The sequence below is a fragment of the Trematomus bernacchii genome, unplaced genomic scaffold, assembly GCF_902827165.1.
Source record: "Trematomus bernacchii unplaced genomic scaffold, fTreBer1.1, whole genome shotgun sequence".
NCBI classification, from domain to species: domain Eukaryota; kingdom Metazoa; phylum Chordata; class Actinopteri; order Perciformes; family Nototheniidae; genus Trematomus; species Trematomus bernacchii.
In genome coordinates, this window is record NW_022987792.1 from 2,608,586 (window position 1) to 2,626,934 (window position 18,349).

General features: G+C 41.0%; 1 pseudogene; it reads left to right on the forward strand.

The window, feature by feature from the left end:
* Positions 1 to 322: 322 nt before the first annotated feature.
* The window catches only part of LOC117497708, a 29,054-nt pseudogene continuing 11,027 nt past the window's right edge, over positions 323 to 18,349 (forward strand).

Below are 18,349 nucleotides of genomic sequence, written 5' to 3' on the forward strand. Positions count from 1 at the left end.
GAAATCTCTATTTCAGCCCTGATTTTGGCACATCTTGTAAATTAGTTAAATTTAGCCTTGTGTTTTTATTTAAGTCGCTGTTCATTGTTTGTTACATAAAGCAGATTTAATTATATCCTATGGACGCTGATGTGTGGATGTTGTGTCCTTTTGATAACTTTGTGGAGCTTGTTTTTAGCTGCATGTCGTTTTCTTTCTCACTGAACAAAGTCCCTGTGTGAACCATAGACTGTATATATGAAGGTGTGAACTGGTTCAGCTGATAAGGCTGGTTATGAATCAGAGGAGGAGCTGCAGACAGGGAGGGAAGTGAAAGTAGGAAGTCAGACTGCCAGACGTCATTTTACAGCTCGACACGAGGAGAACAACAGGGTGAGTGTTAACACCAGGATCTGCTTTTTAACACATTCATTATTTACTCTGTCAAACTGGATGTCAGAAAATAACTTATTGGTTAACAATCTGCGTCCTAGAGTCCAATGAGACTTCTGCAAGTGTTGTACACTTTTATTATTTCCTGTTTTCTGATTCATCAGAGTTACATAACATGTGACAGCCCAGCGCAGTCACAATGTAAGGTGTGTGTGTGTGTGTGTGTGTGTGTGTGTGTGCGTGTGTGTGTGTGTGTGTGTGTGTGTGTGTGTGTGTGTGTGTGTGTGTGTGTGTGTAAGTGTGTAAAGCAGCGCTGTCTGCTTATTTGCAATGTAGGCTTAATCAGAATAATTTCAAGTCCAGATTCAATGTTGTTTGCATAAGTCGGCTATATTTTTAGTTTCGTTTATAAGTTAATTTTAGGACAACGTTGGGAATTTTCTTTGTTTGTTGTGAGTTTTAAATATATTTTGAAAGTGGAGATAGAGAGAGAGAAGCAGCGCTGTCTGCTTAGTTGCAATACTGTAGCTTATGCAATTTAGGCCTATAAATTGTTTATGTGCCAGTGTGTCCATGGCTTTGAGTCTGTGTGTGTGTTGAGCGCAGCGCCGTCTGCTTTTTGCAGTACAGTAACTAAAGTAGGACTAAGGCGCCGTTTACACGAGGAGAAAACTGCTTGTATCTGCATAGTTTCGCGTGCGTATAGCCCTATTATTTACACGAGGCCGATAGAAACTGACCCCACAAACGATAACGGGTCCCAAGGTGGATAGATTTGCAAACGAAACGCTCTGGGGGGTCAACCGAGTCCGTGTAATCGCCTCTATACGAATATTTCCTGAAAAAATAACGATAGCCCCACCTCTCCTGCTCACTGCTGTAGCAACTATCAAAAATAGCTGTGTTAATTAAACGCACAAGGGGTTCTTGAATGAAATAATATTATAATAGGCAAACCAGAATTGTTAACGCCCAATATACTCCTTAAACAAAATAAACAGAGTCAGATTTCATGCATTGATCCATTATATTGACAAAGGAGCGATCTCACCCGGTGTTTGTAGAGAATATCTCTCTTTCTGAGCGCGTCCTCTCCACAGAGACGTGCTTCTTGGTCGGTCGATGCAATATCCACAGATTCGGTTTCTTTCAGTTAACTTCCCCGTTGCATTTATCCATATGCTGAGGAAATTACTATATCCCGCTGAATACCAGCAATCGCCACACACACTTCCTCCTGTCAGTAGCTACTGCTAGTGCTACTGCTACTGACCATGCTACAGGTATTAGTGCAAAATCTACAGCTCCTCTACCACAACCATCAGCAACAAGTGGACATGGAGAATTACATGAACTACATGTTGCTAAATACACCGCGGGGCGTAAACAGAAGGGTAGCCATGGCAACATTGCCACTTACAGTCCCGGCATATGTACTACAACGTTTCCAGCGGTCTCGTTTGAACAGACACGTTAAATGAAACGAATGCATGTGAACGGAAGACTTTTTAGAATACGCATACTGTGCATAAACGCAAACGGTCCCGTGTGAAGGAGGCCTAAGCATACCGGTAGTTTCTGTGGACCTGTCTGCCCGTTTTGTGAGTGCACTGCGCGCGTGCGCACTTGTGTGGCATTGTTTGGGATGACCTAATTCAAATAGCGTCCCCCCAGTAAAAAAATCCCCACTACACCACTGTGTGTGTGTGTTTACTAAGTGATGATCTTTTTATGGGCTCAGAACAGTCTCATAATTCACACATGCACACAGAAGGATTCACACTTGTATTTCATGATCCGCAAAAGGATTCACCAGGGGCGTCGCCTGGACCTGAAAACATTCGGGGCTTAGCCCACAGTGGCGGCGGCACTACAGTGGCATTTTACAATGAAGGCTCGATAATCAGCTCACGGCATATAGGCAGGGGTAAAGTGGTATTTTTTATGAGTGGGGGGCTCACCTCCTCTAGGGGGGTCCGGGGGGGATGCTCCTCCGGGAATTTTTTTTTAAAATATTGAAGTTAAATGCATCAATCTGGTGCACTTTTTGAGAGCAAAATGAAGAGATCTATGGATACCTCTCTCAACACCCATATGAAGCAGAACTGTAAACAGATGTACTTTTTCTTTATGGATATTTTACTAATCACTCCCTTTTTAAACTCTATTCTTGTTTTACTGCCATATAGTATTTCATAACTGTTTTTCCTTTATTCTCTTTTTTTTAATAACTATAATGATCATATGAAGGTGTGCCGCGGAAATAATCTTTTGAATAATTTGTGACCAAACCGTTTGAGACCCACTGAGATAACTTAGACTAAAGTTAACTATCTAAACACTCAGAGAGTCCTTTAGCTCAGGGGTTCTCAACCTTTATTGTGCCAAGGACCGGTAGATACATAAAAAAAAAATCGCGGACCGGTTGTCAATTTTAACTGATTTTAATATTTACTCACCACCAGCAGGTAGCAACAGAGGCTAATTGTATGTAACAGCCTGAACAAATACTAGAACAATATGCATCCAAAACATATTAACAAAGTCTAAAAAATAACCGGTGTCGGACAGACACAAACACACCGAACACACAGAGCTGAGCTGAGCAGAGCACATACACACACACATCATGCGCCTTGGTGACTGACTGGACATCTCCTTCATAAAACTAATAAAAGGGGGAGTAATCGGGCAGTTCGATGTGTGTAGATGTGTGTGTGGTTAACACGTAGCAGCCTGCAGTCACTCTTAAACTGTTCTGATTAAGTTAAACACAGCGAAGGCGGTGCGTAAAAAGGCACAGCTCTTTACCGAGTATACGTCCCGCTGCCTCCTGATGCTGCAGCCATTTCATGAAGTGAAGGAGGGTTTCCTTCTATAAAACAGCTGCGGGCAGCAGATACCGTGAGAGTCCCGGACATTAATTCATAGATCAAGGCAGACTGGTTTACTCTCCTGTTTTGCCAATCCGGTGCTTAAACAAATAGCTCTACACCCCTGGCCGACATGTCCTTAAAATGAAGTCCGAGTTTGAAATATATCTCAAATAATGTATGCACCACCATTTCCCCACATAAACATAACAGTCTGCAATCAAGCGGTTGTCTCCTGTGCGCTCCTCTTCCTACTTGGCGCACCGGTAACATGCTTCAGGCTGAGACCTTATGGCTGAGCCGCCGAATCCCTCGGAACATCATAAAAGCCATTTTCAACGGTTTTCTGGTGAAAGATTAACTAGCAACTGGATGAAATAATATGACTAGTGGCATAGGTGCGAAAATTAAACACTTTTTGAAAAAAAATGTATGATAAAATATTTTTATATATTTATAATTCTGCAAATATTACGATAAACTCACAGCTATTTCGCGGCCCGGCAGTAACACCTCCGCGGCCCGGTACCGGTCCGCGGACCGGGGGTTGGGAACCCCTGCTTTAGCTCACCTGAGTCTCTCAGTCTGAGAGGAGAGGACTCTCCTCCAGCTTCATACCCTCGTGGGGACGCGCTCATGTGATTGGCTTAAAATTGAGGAGACATCTGATTGGCTATAGATAGAAAAAATTACAAGTACGAATCGGGTGACCGTCAGGGGAGTCTCAAAAAACCCACACACGAATGCAGAGCGATCCATGCACAGAAAGCGGTTTGTGTTTGCAGGTGCAGCGGTTTTAAACGGAAAACAAATATGTGAGGATCAAAAATACATATGTAAAACTTTTTTCTGTATTTGGATTTTATTTACATGTATATGAAACGGAACACATTTGTGTTTGCATTGACAAACACAAGTGTGGATCATGAAATACAAGTGTGAATCCTTCTGTGTGCATGTGTGTATTATGAGACTGTTCTGAGCCCATATCTTTTAGCCAATTCCTTGTAATTTGTTTGATGATCTCTAATCTAATTCTCACTGTTGCCTTTTGTGGATTAAAAAGAAATTCAACAATATATTGCCGATGCTTGTAAAAATGTTTTCGCAAGTCTTTTGGAATATTAAGAGCGCACCTATGAAGGTAGATATGGTGCAAAATGCGAGAGCATGTAAAACCTGATGTGAGCACTTGCAGAAAATAAATCTGAGCTTGTGTGCATACATTTACACTTGTATAAAATATCCACGTATCTGTGAACCACATTTGAAGTCACAGAAGAAAAAAAAAAGTTTTGTAGCTTGTAGAAAAAAATTACAACTTTACAACTGCAACTTGGTTATTAGAACCTCTCAAATCAGTCATTACAACTTCACGAATCTGCTCTGTGGCAGTATAAATCGACGAATCTGCGGCCTTGACTTTTGCTACACTTCTTGCGATGAATGTGTCGCAAAAGTAATTTTCACCTGTAGATGTGGGGGGAGGGAGGGGGGTTGGAGCGAAGGGGCGGAGCTATCACAACGACGAGCTCGGGTCAGTCACACAGTCACAGCCATAGTCAGGTCGAACCAGATGACTGCGGGGCTAACGGTCCGTGTCGCTACCAGTCCGCTGACATGGCGCGTCAAACGGTAAGTTTTGCCCATTACTTCCCCAGTATAATTTGAATATTATTATTGTGATTGAGGATGAAATCCGCTATGAGACCACCGTTTTATAATCGTGCAGTTTAGCGGCAAAATAACGTCAGTTAGCCAGCTAACGCTAGCTTTGTTGAATTATGCTAGCTAAACAAGTAGTGGTTGTAGTCTATACAGCAGTAATTAATATATTATAGCCTACTGCTTTGGCACTAACGGTTGATAACCGTTTATGAAAATAAAACCAATTGAACTGTACTGAAATAATGACCAGTTTTATCATTTATAATTGTCTTGGGCTCCTGCTGTGTTTTTAAAGCCTTTGTAAATTATCCATGCTATTTTCTATTTAGAACGAAGACTTCAGAATCTTAATCCCTTGACGTTTGTATGCAATTGTGCTAAATTAAACACTGGAATCAAGCAAATATGAATATGTTTGCATGACATTAGTTATTTATATTTTGCCATCACTTAATTATACGTTTAATACATTTAAGTTAAGCTAAGGTACATGTGATGGTAGCTAGTTAGTGCTCTTACCTGTGAGGCCTCCTCCAAACAGCATAATAACTACCATTAAAACTACAAGTATCAGTTCTAGATCCTTGACGATTCAAAAGACAAAATGTATTTAAAGACCAATTTTTATTTGAAGGTGCCTCTTAACCTGAGATATTAGTTATACAGTAATAGTATTGACAATCTAAAAAAACTGAGCAACTCAACAGTTCACTTTTATATTTCTTATTGTCTAAAGCATTTATTATTTTCATTTTTCCCCTCTCATATTCAGTGTGGAGTGTGGATGGATTGAGACAGCGTGGTGTCCAGAGAGCTGCAGAGACTTCAGGGAGAAACCTCCGTGTGATGGACGTCCTGTCTGTTGGTTTGGCCTAAGAGGACTGAGGGTCTTTCCTCAGCGAGGAGGACCAGGCCTGATGGAGGAGCCCATGCATAGCTGATACCACCTGATCAGGCCTAGTCTGTCACTTTATTTGACTAAATGTGTTTACTTATACATTTAATAGGTTTACACCTTCTGTCCATATGTGCTTTTTATTTAAAACATTTTTGATGAACTTTTGGTTCACATTTCAATAAATTGAATTTGTATTTGCACTCCTTTTGTCCATTATTCTTACTGAAAATGTTAGATTACACATTCACATCCGACTGAAGATTGGCCCCATTTATTTGTGACGTTGCAAACTCTGCGGTACAAGGCACAAGTGATGTGAAGCTCATAAAGTGAGGCAAATAGAAATAATCAGCTGATGGAGTGTAGATGTGGAAATAGGTGCATCCGATCAGCTGACTGTGTTTTCACAATAAAAATAGTTTCTTAGTGAATGTCCTGTACTGCTCTTAACATCTCATAACATCAGCTTTTCATTTTCCTCTTGGATGTTCTTCTTGACCCTCAGAAGGAGAAAATGTTGAATCGTGTCTTTCAGGCATGTCCTTTCCTAACAAAAATTACAGGAAACATAAAACATATTATTGCAGAACAAGTGTGTTATTTATGAAAGAGGTGTGCTTGTGTTTAGGGGCTGTAGATATAATTATTTTGTAATGGTAATGTTTTATTTTATTTCAACAGTGAGCTACAAAGACAATCAGATTATGAATGAACAGTATGAAATTCATCAACATTGAAATATATTTTATTATCAAAATAATATTTAACTTATCAAAACTTAGTGCAACTGTAGAAGCTTGCTCTGTTCTCTCACTGAAATAATAACTTTTACCACGTTTTTTACAGACAATATTGAGAGATAAATAGCAGTTCTCACTATGTGTTGAATAGCTTTGCCTTCAATACATTAAATTAGAAAGCTGACTAAGTCATATTGCTTGTTAACATCTAAATGTAACCCTTTGCATGGAAAAACCCCTCAACTTCACTGATGTGTCGGTGATCTAGTATTAGTATTGTTTAATGGAATGTATATCAGTGTATTAAAGTCAATACTTCATTTATTTAAACCAATATCTTTCTTGATTCTTTGTACAGTATGAAAAAAGAGTATTTGTACCTGTGCTGAAGTTCACTGCTGTGAGGAGTCCAGTTCTGTCTCTCACTCTCTGGTCCAGCCTGTCTGCATCACCTGGAAACTTTAAACAAACAGATATATATGTAAAGTACCATGTGTACAAACAATATAACTTATTCTCTTCTGTTGAACATGTTGGATTGTGTATTGTCCGAGTCAGGGTCCTTTTTATTTTACTGCAACTTTGGAAGTTGTGTTACCAATGCTTACTGTTTATTTGATACCAATTTGGTAATGCAATTAATAAAAACAACAAGGTTTGGGTTCGTTCTTCAGATGACTGTGACGTTAACGTGTAAGCTCAATAATGAACTCCAGCTCAACCAACCATATTGTAATATCCAAGTAATCATATTGAAATATGACATTAATAATTGTAATATACACACATCTTATTGTGAGGTTGATTTCACTACTTCAACATTAGCTTGTCTACATACTTGAGCATAGCGGATTTAAATTAACCTTAGCGATGCATACAGTTCCTACCTACATAATAAAATATCTCTAAGTTACAAGGATGACCTTATTTTATCAACCTCAAACAGAAGCCATTTGTTCTACAGAATAATCCACTTAACGCTTAACACTTGTCTATTTCGTTTTAACCTTTATATACAGTCTATGGTTTTAACTTGCAGGCTACGATTAGCATCGTTAGCACAGATGTAGCTACCACTCGCTTACATGCTAACCCAAGCCTTAACATTCATTACGTAGCTGATTAAAATCATAAACACATAAGTACTCGAATTTCACTTACCGCAAAACCGTATTCATGCACCGTCTGTTTTAACCGCAGAGCGAGTCACAATAGTCCGATATAAGCATGAAGACACGGACCGTTAGCCCCGCAGTCATCTGGTTCTACAAGCTACAAAACTTTTTTTTTTCTTCTGTGACTTCAAATTTGGTTCACAGATACGAGGATAGTTTATACAAGTGTTAATGTATGCACACAAGCTCAGATTTTTTTTCTGCAAGTGCTCACATCAGGTTTTACACGCTCTCGCATTTTGCACCATATCTACCTTCATATCAGTGGTCTAAAGTGGTCATACAACGGTGCCGACAATATTATCGTTTATCGCAATAATTTCCGGGAAAATGTATCCAACAAAATTAATTATCGTGAGAGGCCTATACATGAAACACACACACACACACAAACAAATCTACAGACTTACTCCAAACTGCCAAATATATTAATTAACACACTCTCACTCTTATATACTCTTTGACTCTATTTTGGCCTAGTAGAACAATAAGCAGCAGACTTTTACTTTTTTATCATTTCTACTGGATCTTAGATCTGCGCATTCGCAATACGGGTCGGCAGTTGCGGCTCCAGAGTATTTTTGTTGGGTAATCTATGGTAGGGCTAACCCATACAGTGGTGGGGCTCAATTCAGTATTTGCAATGTAATTACATACACGCTCCCCCCGACAGTGAAACGCCACGCGTGAGGTTTAGATTATTTCCCTGTCTCAATCCAAATTGAACTGTATGAAATAAAAAGGCACATTTGTCTTGTAGTAAATAAAAAGGACGACCTGGAGCCAATCCTGCAATTTCCCCACAGGTGAAGAGTTTCCCCACAGGTGAAAGAGTTGACATGCTGAAAACCCAACCCCTGCAGGGGGGTCTGGGGGGAATTTTTTAAAATACTAACATAAAATACACATTCTGGTACTCTCTTGAGAAGAAAAAAAAAAAAATCTATTACTGCACGACATATTTAAAAAAATGAATGCCATTTTTGTTTTGTGTTACCTTGTTCTGAAAGCTGAACCTGCTGCTCCTAACAGAGAGAAGAGGGAAGAGGCTGTGTGAATTACTTTACATTGTGGATAAGGGTGGATAGGCCCCATTGTTCTGTGTGTCAAAATGAAAGACAGCCCACACACCTATCAATCATCAAACCGTGGGGTCTTATTTCATTACGTGTTGATTTCTATCAACACGTAATGTTGTATCGATGTATAGAGATGTACTACCGCAAAAGTATTCTCCGTCGGGACTTCCTGCAACAACACCACGCCGTTATCGTGATTCTGATTGGCCAGAAGACATTTGCAAAGATGTTTTATTGAGAAGACGATCACTACGTGACAAAAGTTTTCAAAACCGTTTCTAGTCTTCGGTATTTCCAGACAAGTGGATACTGAAATCAATCTTACTAACTGCTGTCTGTGCAATTTACTCCGTGCGAGTTGGCGGACTTTATTTTGCTTACTTATCATCATACATCATTTTTCATGGTGGGGCTAAGGTGGGGCTAAGCCATTTCTTGGTATGGCTGTAGACTACCCCAGCCATACCCTGGCGCCGCCACTGGTTATATAGCATCACTAAATTAGCAGACTATTTTTTCATGTATAAAATATCCAAAGTTCAGAGGGGTGTTTTATTTTGTATCTTATCAGATTTGTTCTTTTTGTAGACTGTTCCAGAAACAGCAGGCATCAAGTTCCCTGACTTCAAATCAGCGGGAGTCACACTGCGCTGTCAGAGGGTGAGTACTAATACTACATTTGTATATTCCAGGGTTCCTACGGTCTTTAAAAACCTGGAAAAGTCATGGAAATTCAAAATGCTAATTCCAGGCCCTGGAAAAGTTATGGAAAACAATATTTTTCCCAAAGTTTTGGAAAAGTCATGGAAATGTAACTAAAGTTGCATCAAATATAATTTATATTTTATCTAATCGCCGAAATAGTAATACCATAATGATGATAAATACTGTATAGCAGTGGCGGCCGGTCCATAGGGGCGCTAGGGGCGCCGCCCCACCTCTTCCCATATTGAAAAAAATAAAAATAAATAATAATTAAAATTAAAAAAAAAAAAAAAAAATATGTTTAAAAAGATATATATGTTTTTATTTTTATTTTTAATGAACAAGGTAAATATTATATAATTGGTATCAGTAAAATGTATAATCTACAATAAAATCTCGTTTAAAATTGTGTTACGATGTCTAAAGTTACTGATAAGTCACATGTTTCCTGCCTGGCCTTGCCCATGCACCTTCTCTCGTCTGGGCGCTAAGAGAGGAGCCTTCAACCAGTGCAGCAGCAGCCACCAGCAGCTGACTGTTGCTATCTGTAACGTGTAAACTATGCCGCGAAAATATAATTTCAGCCAATTAGCGTCGTCAAAGATGACGGTCACCGGGCGCCAATGTCAGCGCCCAGTGCAGTCTGTGAGTAGTTTGGACAGTGACTCGTATCCGGTTGATGAGGATGGCTTCGTGTGCAGGTGGAGTCTCCGGACCTCGGTCCGCGCCTAATTCTGTTCAAGAGCTAATCTCCAATCCTTTCGAAAGGAGAAGTTTGGCAGATAAATTGTTGCTTAAAGACCTTGCACCGGACCAACCCGATTTGAATATATCGCAGCAATCTCGTGAAAAAGACAAAATTTATACACGAGGCTTCACAAGTAGCTGGTACACAAGAAAGGCTTGGCTAGCTGGATGCAAACAGGTAAATGCTGTCTTTTGTTTCCCATGCTTGGATATCACTTTATATGTAGAGAGGAGGTTTCCCATGGTTGTTAGAAGTTTATTAATAAGTGGGCATTTATCACAGAAGTGATTGTTCTGTCTCCACGTTTGTTGCATTGTCTGTGATGTATTTTCCAACGGTTATAGCTCCTGTTCTGTCCCAGCAACACTACACGGTTTGCAGCTCCACCACATTTTTGGTTTATCTTCGGTGTCGCTTAAAATCTGCTTCCCATCGGACTAAAACCTCCACGTAATCTGAAGACAGATACTTGAAGTTATTTAAACCTTTTGCAAACTTTATGTTCTTTCTTGCTCTAGCCTTGCCAGATACATTGTACATAACACATATATTATCATTATGCTAACTGGTTGTTCGTGTTAGACGATGTAGCTTTTTCATTTCTGAGTTATTGATATATGTAAATAAGCCTGTTTGTAAATAATCCTCAGAGAAACAAAGAAAAAACACAATTTATGACATTTTGTGCTGTGGTTATTTTTTTTAAATTGCATTTATTCACAGTTCAGTTTGAAATGCTGTAGTGACTTGTATTGAACCACTTAAATATTTATAATTAATGCTACTGAAAAGATGCTATTAATTTTATATCTCACATGCAGTTCACTGTAAAGCTACTTGGTGAAGGTGTTGGTTCATAAAACATGAACAGTTTTAAGAAAGAAAAAAACAGACCAGTTCTGAGAACACAAATTCCTGGTAAAGTAGTAGATGTTCAGGTTGATAAATAATATTTTCCACACTGAAGATTATGGAGGTATTGATCAGTCTTCTCATATTTTTAAGCCTCGATTTCTCCTTTCCCCCCCCCCTCTAACATCACCAGAAGTCATCATTTAAGGGGTCATTTCTCGAAAAAAAATTTCGGGGGGAAACCCCCCGGACCCCCCGGGTAGGTCACTTGCGGTACGTCAAGAGCCCCACCAAAAAAAAAGACCACCGGCCGCCACTGCTGTATAGTAATGAAACGTGAAATGTCATTTAACTGTCAAGGTATTTTGCTGGTGAGAGATTTTAGTTGCTTTAGCGTGTAGAAGCTAGTAAGCCTATTTGATTTGTTTTAGATAGGCACAACATGTTTCATAATCAGACCTTATTTTCCTGTTCCATGTTAAAATAAACCATTTTCAGTGGTACCGCTGAGAAAGAGTCATTTTTTTGGTCATGGAAAATTAGGTAAAGGTCATGGAGAAGTCATTGAAAATCATTGGTGAAAAAGTGTATGAACCCTGATATTCAAACTACAAAGAGAGTATTCTGAAATACATCTACAACACAAAACTCCCAGTTAGGAAGTTATAGACCAAATAAAGACAAATGAAGCAGTGAGAAATAACCCTAAATCTCTGCATTCAGAACTTTTATTTCTCTGAAGTGTGTTGGTAGTTATTCATCGATCAAATGTAGTTTGAGCCACTATTAATATCCGAAGAGTTTTCTGGAGGCTTGACCCTGCGGTTGATGTATGTGAGAAAGCAGAGGGTCTGACTCGAGCTAGCTATCTCTCATTAGCGCTGTGATGATTAATTCTGATAGTGGCTCGCTAATATCGGTAAGACCTAGCAAGTGCACTCTTATTCATCTTGAAGACTGATGAGGACCTGCCGTCTCTATGGAAAGAGCATTAGCCCGGCTAAAGGAGTGGAGTCCCCCCCGAGCTAATCACTCAGACAGAGTTCAGTGGATAAAGACATTTTGATCTGGCCCGCTGAAGTGCATTTCATACGAATTAAAAGCCCCGAGGTGGAGCTGTTTATCCTAATATCCGTGTGTGTGTGTGTGTGTGTGTGTGTGTGTGTGTGTGTGTGTGTGTGTGTGTGTGTGTGTGTGTGTGTGTGTGTGTGTGTGTGTGTGTGTGTGTGTGTGTGTGTGTGTGTGTGTGTGTGTGTGTGTGTGTGTGTGTGTGTGTGTGTGTGTGTGTGTGTGTGTGTGTGTGTGTGTGTGTGTGTGTGTGTGTGTGTGTGTGTGTGTGTTCTCAGACTGGAGAAGATGAGTGATGAAGAGGACAAATCTTCAGTCTCCAGCGGTCTGTCTCTGAAGAGTGACTGGTCTATGGATCGTCCTCCACGCTTCAGTAATGAACCTGGACCCTCAGACACAAAGTAAGAGTCTCCACTGTAACCTGACCTGAAGAGGATTCAGTTTGTTGGTATCTGATCATCTAAACTGTTTAATGAAACCCAGTAGAGAACATTGTTGAATTGATCTCTTGCTTCTTGTCATCATCAGAGATAGTAAATAATCTAGTAGTGAAATCATCCTCACACTCTAGATCAGGGGTCGGCAACCTTTTTGATATGAAGTGCCATTTAAAAAAAAAATTGTTATCAGCGTGCCAACGATCGAGAATTATCTCTCCAGTCATTTAAGCTAAAGTGGGTTATTGAACCTGAAGCTTGTTGCTTCTGCCCTCCTCGACTACGGTCTGGGAGCCGACAGGAAAGTTCAACACACAGATGGCCAGTCCGCCCCTTTGTAGCATATTATTTCAATGAGAGATGAGCAGATCGCCACTGGGCTTTCAACTAAAGACACAGCCACGCAAAAACTGTGGCATTTGTACAGCTCCTTATGGGTACTGCAATTTGTGAAGTGCTTTCCTCTGTGGTGAAACGATCAGCACTGCACCACGGAGGAAAGCGGCAGAAAGTCACCTGGAGTGCATAGCTTCCTTCAGCAGGTAACGGGGAGACGCGCTCTGGCGGCGGTCTCGTTCAGGATCCGAAAATACAATTTAAATATTTTGCACACTTATTCCACTTATTCCTAGTGTGCCACTGGTTACGGTGCCGAGTGCCAATGCTGGCACGCGTGCCAGGGGTTGCCGACCCCTGCTCTACATGTTGGACTTTGTGTTAAATTAAGCAAATAAAATGCAAATATGTAAAACGTTTCACACTCGAATGAATTTGAACAACAGAAACCCACAATCACGACTCAACAACTCTAAAGATCTTTCATAAGGTGAACAGTCATAGATCAAAAGCTGCTCTTTAAATGAACTAATGATGTTTAAAACATGTGTTGTTTCCACAGACAGAGAGCAGGGTCTACGGTCTCCATGTGTTCTCTGAAGAGTGACTGGTCTAAAGAGGAACCTCCATACTTCAGTAATGAACCTGGACCCTCAGACACAAAGTAAGAGTTTCTACTGTAAACTGACCTGGGGCCTCATTTATAACGCCTTGCGTAGGATTCACGTTGGAAGGTTGCTTACGTAGTACAAAGCAAAAAAAAATTCCGACATTTTCCGATTCACAAAACATTGCGTACCGGCGAGGGAAGTGCGTACGGACACTTCCTACGCCTGTTTCCCTTGATAAATCACAATCGACTCGAAATGCCCATATTTGCCTATAAATAGTCAAAGAAACGCCCATTCATTCATTCTGACTGACTGCATGAAGAAGATCGCAGGAAATTACGTCCGAACAGCTAAAAAAGACATCTCACACCGTGTCAGATTTAGGTTATTTTGGGGAGGTCGAGATAAATCATATTGTTTGGTGGATGCAGTTTGAACCAGAGTCGCAGCATGGAGGTCGGATCGTCACCAAAATAAATAAATAAGTGGTCCGAAAAAAGTTAATGACAAAAAAAATACACATAACCTTCCTCAGGCAGTGTGTTTGTACCGGGGACAGGAGACACCCCCTTGATGAGAAACTGTAAGAAATGATCGGGGAATCCCTCCGGAGTGTAGTCATGACGACTGGATCTGAATTATTTTGTTGTATTTGGTGGTTTGTGTTCCAGCTGTCGATCAGCAACTATATATCCATAATCCACCAGTTAAAGGAAATACAACTAATGTGTTGTGTTATATTAGCTGTACAATTTACCACATATGGTGTTCTTAGTTTCCATACCTCCTGTGTTTTACGAGCGACTTATCAAGTCTTGGCAAACGGCATAAAACACGATTAAACGTGATAGTATATAAAACCATGCTCGTATCTACAACCTATAGAAATGCAAAACGGCGTCAGTTTAGACGTTATTCTGTCCTCCTGCTTACCGCATCATTTATGAGAAAACATTTCATAACATTAACACAACATATTCGAGGTGGTTTTAAATAACATATCCTTATTTATTTATTTCTCCAAGTTATGTTTTTGTGTGCACTGAGGAGTCTCAAACAGGCGTTTGTTTAATCATTTTAAGATTGGCTTTAATCAATGTTTGAAAATGAATTCTTCATATTTGATAAATGAGAGGTAACATTTTATTTATGGTATTATTTCCACATATTTCTCTCCATTCTTCCTTCTGCCAACGGTGTCGCAGTTTCTCGTCTCTCCCGTTGTTGTGCTTAGTGCGTACGCATGGGTTAGAGTTTGCGTGGAGGACCGCACATTTTCCCGTCAAGTTAGTATTTTATAAATCGCAAACATTGCGTAGAAACTGGCGTACGCCATTTTTTGAGCGTATATCCCTTTATAAATGAGGCCCCAGAAGAGGATCCAGTTTTGATGTAATCTAATATATTAAACTGTTCTTTAATGAAATCATGTGAGCAGTTTGTAAAGGGAAAACGCAGCAGAGCAAGCTAACATTATCTAAGGATATTTCAATATGCAATTATATTATCATTGTATCTGTGTATAAAATGGTTTTAAATAGCAACAATATTGATAAATACTGATTTAAAAACGATATATATTGTCCAAAACATTATTTAACTACTTGGGCATATCTATGATATGTCTTTTTAAGATGTTTATTAATAATAGTGATAACCTGGTGAGCTGGTTGTGTTTAGCATTAGCAGATAAAACAGAGTTTTGTGAAATCACATGTAGAGTCAATACGAAGACCCAGATCCGTGCCTGGCAACACGAAGGAAGTGAAGATGTTAAATTCATATCACCTGCGTATTCGTGCAGCGTGACACATTTCAACTTGAGTGTAAAGTTTGTGACGCTCTATTACAAAAACCTGTCAGTGTTGAGATTGTGCTCCTGGGGTCTCTGACGGTCTGAGGGGAATCAGAGAGGAGAACAGAGCTCGACAGCAGCTCATATTAAATCAGGGTTATTCATGTTCCTGTATAAACCAGAGACTGTCTGTGGTGCTAACAATATAGTGACTGCTGTACTTATGACTTCATGAAGTTACTCTGAGTGTTGATGGAGCAGCTAATGTTAGCCTAGCTTTAATCAAACCCATCTCTTCAGAAAAAAAAATGTTATGCTCGTTGTGTTGGAGACAGACCTGACAAAGCATTAACTCAGGCTTTTTACACATCAGTATCATTCTGTTGTTATTTAGGCATCCTTTCCATATGTTTATTTATATTAATTCACAGCTGATTCTATGCAAGTTGGGTTTATAGTGTACCAGGTTAATACAGCTGTGTGTGTAGATACAGGGAACATGTGCTCCTCTGGGGGATGAATCCAGACAGGATGCTCTCTGGTTTTATGATCATGTGAATTGTAAGCTATACCTGATCACAAGGGTATATATTATATAGACCTTTTTTAAATATCAAACTAGAATGTGCCCCCTTGTTGTACCTTTAGTGAGAATCAGCCCCTCTGAAGTAAAGTGCTATAAAGGATGTGTTCCTCTCCACAGAGGGAAGAGGAAGAGTGGTGTTCCTGTGGAGGAGCAGTTGTCCAGCTGTGCTCTGTGTCAGGACGTCCTGAAGGATCCAGTCTCTACCAGCTGTGGACACTGGTTCTGCAGACAGTGCATCACCTCATACTGGGAGCAGCGCCCTCCATCAGGAGACCCCTGCTGTCCCCAGTGTGGAGAAAGATCCAGAACCAGAGCTGGCCTGCAGACAGCCAGTCAGACCAGCTCTGTACGAGGTAAGAGGCCGAACTCATGCAGCGTCTTATTCCTCTTCCTGGTTCATTTGTTTTTTTTATGAGGTATTCTGTTGAAGAACATAGACATTTAAATGTTTATAAAACATTTAAACTCAGTCTGTTTTTATTAGTTTTATTGTTATATTCTCAAAAGCATTTTCTGATTCTCTCCTGTTTCCTTCTCTTCCAGCAGAGAGTGGTCTGCAAGAGGTTTTAGATGAACATAGGCTCAGTCTGAGGAGGAGATGTGAACGTGTGACTGAAGGAACTGATGAAAGTGAAACCCTCCTCAACAGGATCTTCACTGAGCTCTACATCACACAAGGACAGAGTGAAGAGGTTAATACCCAACATGAGGTGAGGCAGCTGGAGACAGCTTCCAAGAAAGAGACCCTCCATGACACTCCAATCAAGTGCCAGGACATCTTTAAAGCCTTACCTGACCAACAGACTCTCATCAGAGCGGTCCTGACCAACGGAGTCGCTGGAATTGGAAAAACCTTCTCAGTGCAGAAGTTCACTCTGGACTGGGCCGAGGGTTTGGAAAACCAAGATGTCAGTCTGGTGATCCCGCTCTCCTTCAGGGAGATGAACCTGATCAAAGGTGAGCAGTACAGTCTTCTCAGGCTGCTCCATGTTTTCCATCCGACCTTACAGAAGGTCACAGCAGAGCAGCTGGCTGTCTGCAAAGTGCTGCTCATCTTTGACGGCCTGGATGAAAGCAGACTTTCTCTGGACTTCAGAAACAATGAGGTTGTGTCTGATGTCTCACAGCAGTCCTCAGTCAACGTGCTGCTGACAAACCTCATCAGGGGGAAGCTGCTTCCCTCGGCTCTCGTCTGGATAACTTCCAGACCTGCAGCGGCCAATCAGATCCCTCCTGAGTGTGTGGACAGGGTAACAGAAGTACGAGGCTTCACTGACGCCCAGAAGGAGGAGTACTTCAGGAGGAGATCGAGTGATGAAGACCTGTCCAGCAGAATCATCTCTCACATCAAGAGCTCCAGGAGCCTCCACATCATGTGCATGATCCCAGTCTTCTGCTGGATCACTGCTGCAGTTCTGGACCACATGTTGACTACAGACCAGAGAGGAGAGCTGCCCCAGACCCTCACTGACATGTACTCACACTTCCTGCTGGTCCAGACCAAGAGGAAGAAGCAGAAGTATGAAGAGGGACATGAGACGAGTCCACAGCAGCTGACGGAGGCTGACAGGGAGGTTCTTCTGAAGCTGGGGTGGCTGGCGTTTGAACATCTGGAGAAAGGACACATCATGTTCTACCAAGAAGACCTGCAGCGCTGTGGTCTTGGTGTCACCGAGGCCTTGGTGCACTCAGGAGTTTGTACAGAGATCTTCAAAAGAGAGAGATTGATCTTCCAGAAAACAGTCTACTGCTTTGTTCATCTGAGCATTCAGGAGTTTCTGGCTGCAGTCTACATGTTGCACTGTTACACCAACAGAGACACAGAGGTACTGAAGGACTTCCTGCAGGGAGACTGGGACTATGAGAACAGTAAAAACAGTGATCAGGATTACCCATCCCTGCCTGTCTTCCTAAAGGGAGCCATGAAGAAATCCCTCCAAAGTGAAAATGGCCACCATGACCTGTTTGTCCGCTTTCTCCACGGCCTCTCTCTGGAGTCCAACCAGAGACTCTTAGGAGGCCTGCTGGGTCGCACAGACAAGCGTCCAAAAATCATCCAGAGATTCTTCAAAGGCCTGCTGGGTCGCAAAGACATCCAGAGAGCCATCAGCAACCTGAAGGAGATGAGAAGTGATGAAATCTCTCCTGACAGGAACATCAACATCTTCCACTGTCTGACAGAGATGAAGGACCACTCAGTACATCAGGAGATCACAGAGTTCCTGAAGTCAGAGAACAGATCAGAGAAGGATCTCTCTGATATCCACTGCTCTGCTCTGGCCTACATGCTGCAGATGTCAGAAGAGGTTCTGGATGAGTTGGACCTGAACAAGTACAAAACATCAGATGAGGGGAAACAGAGACTGATTCCAGCTGTGAGGAACTGCAGGAAGGCTGTGTAAGTCC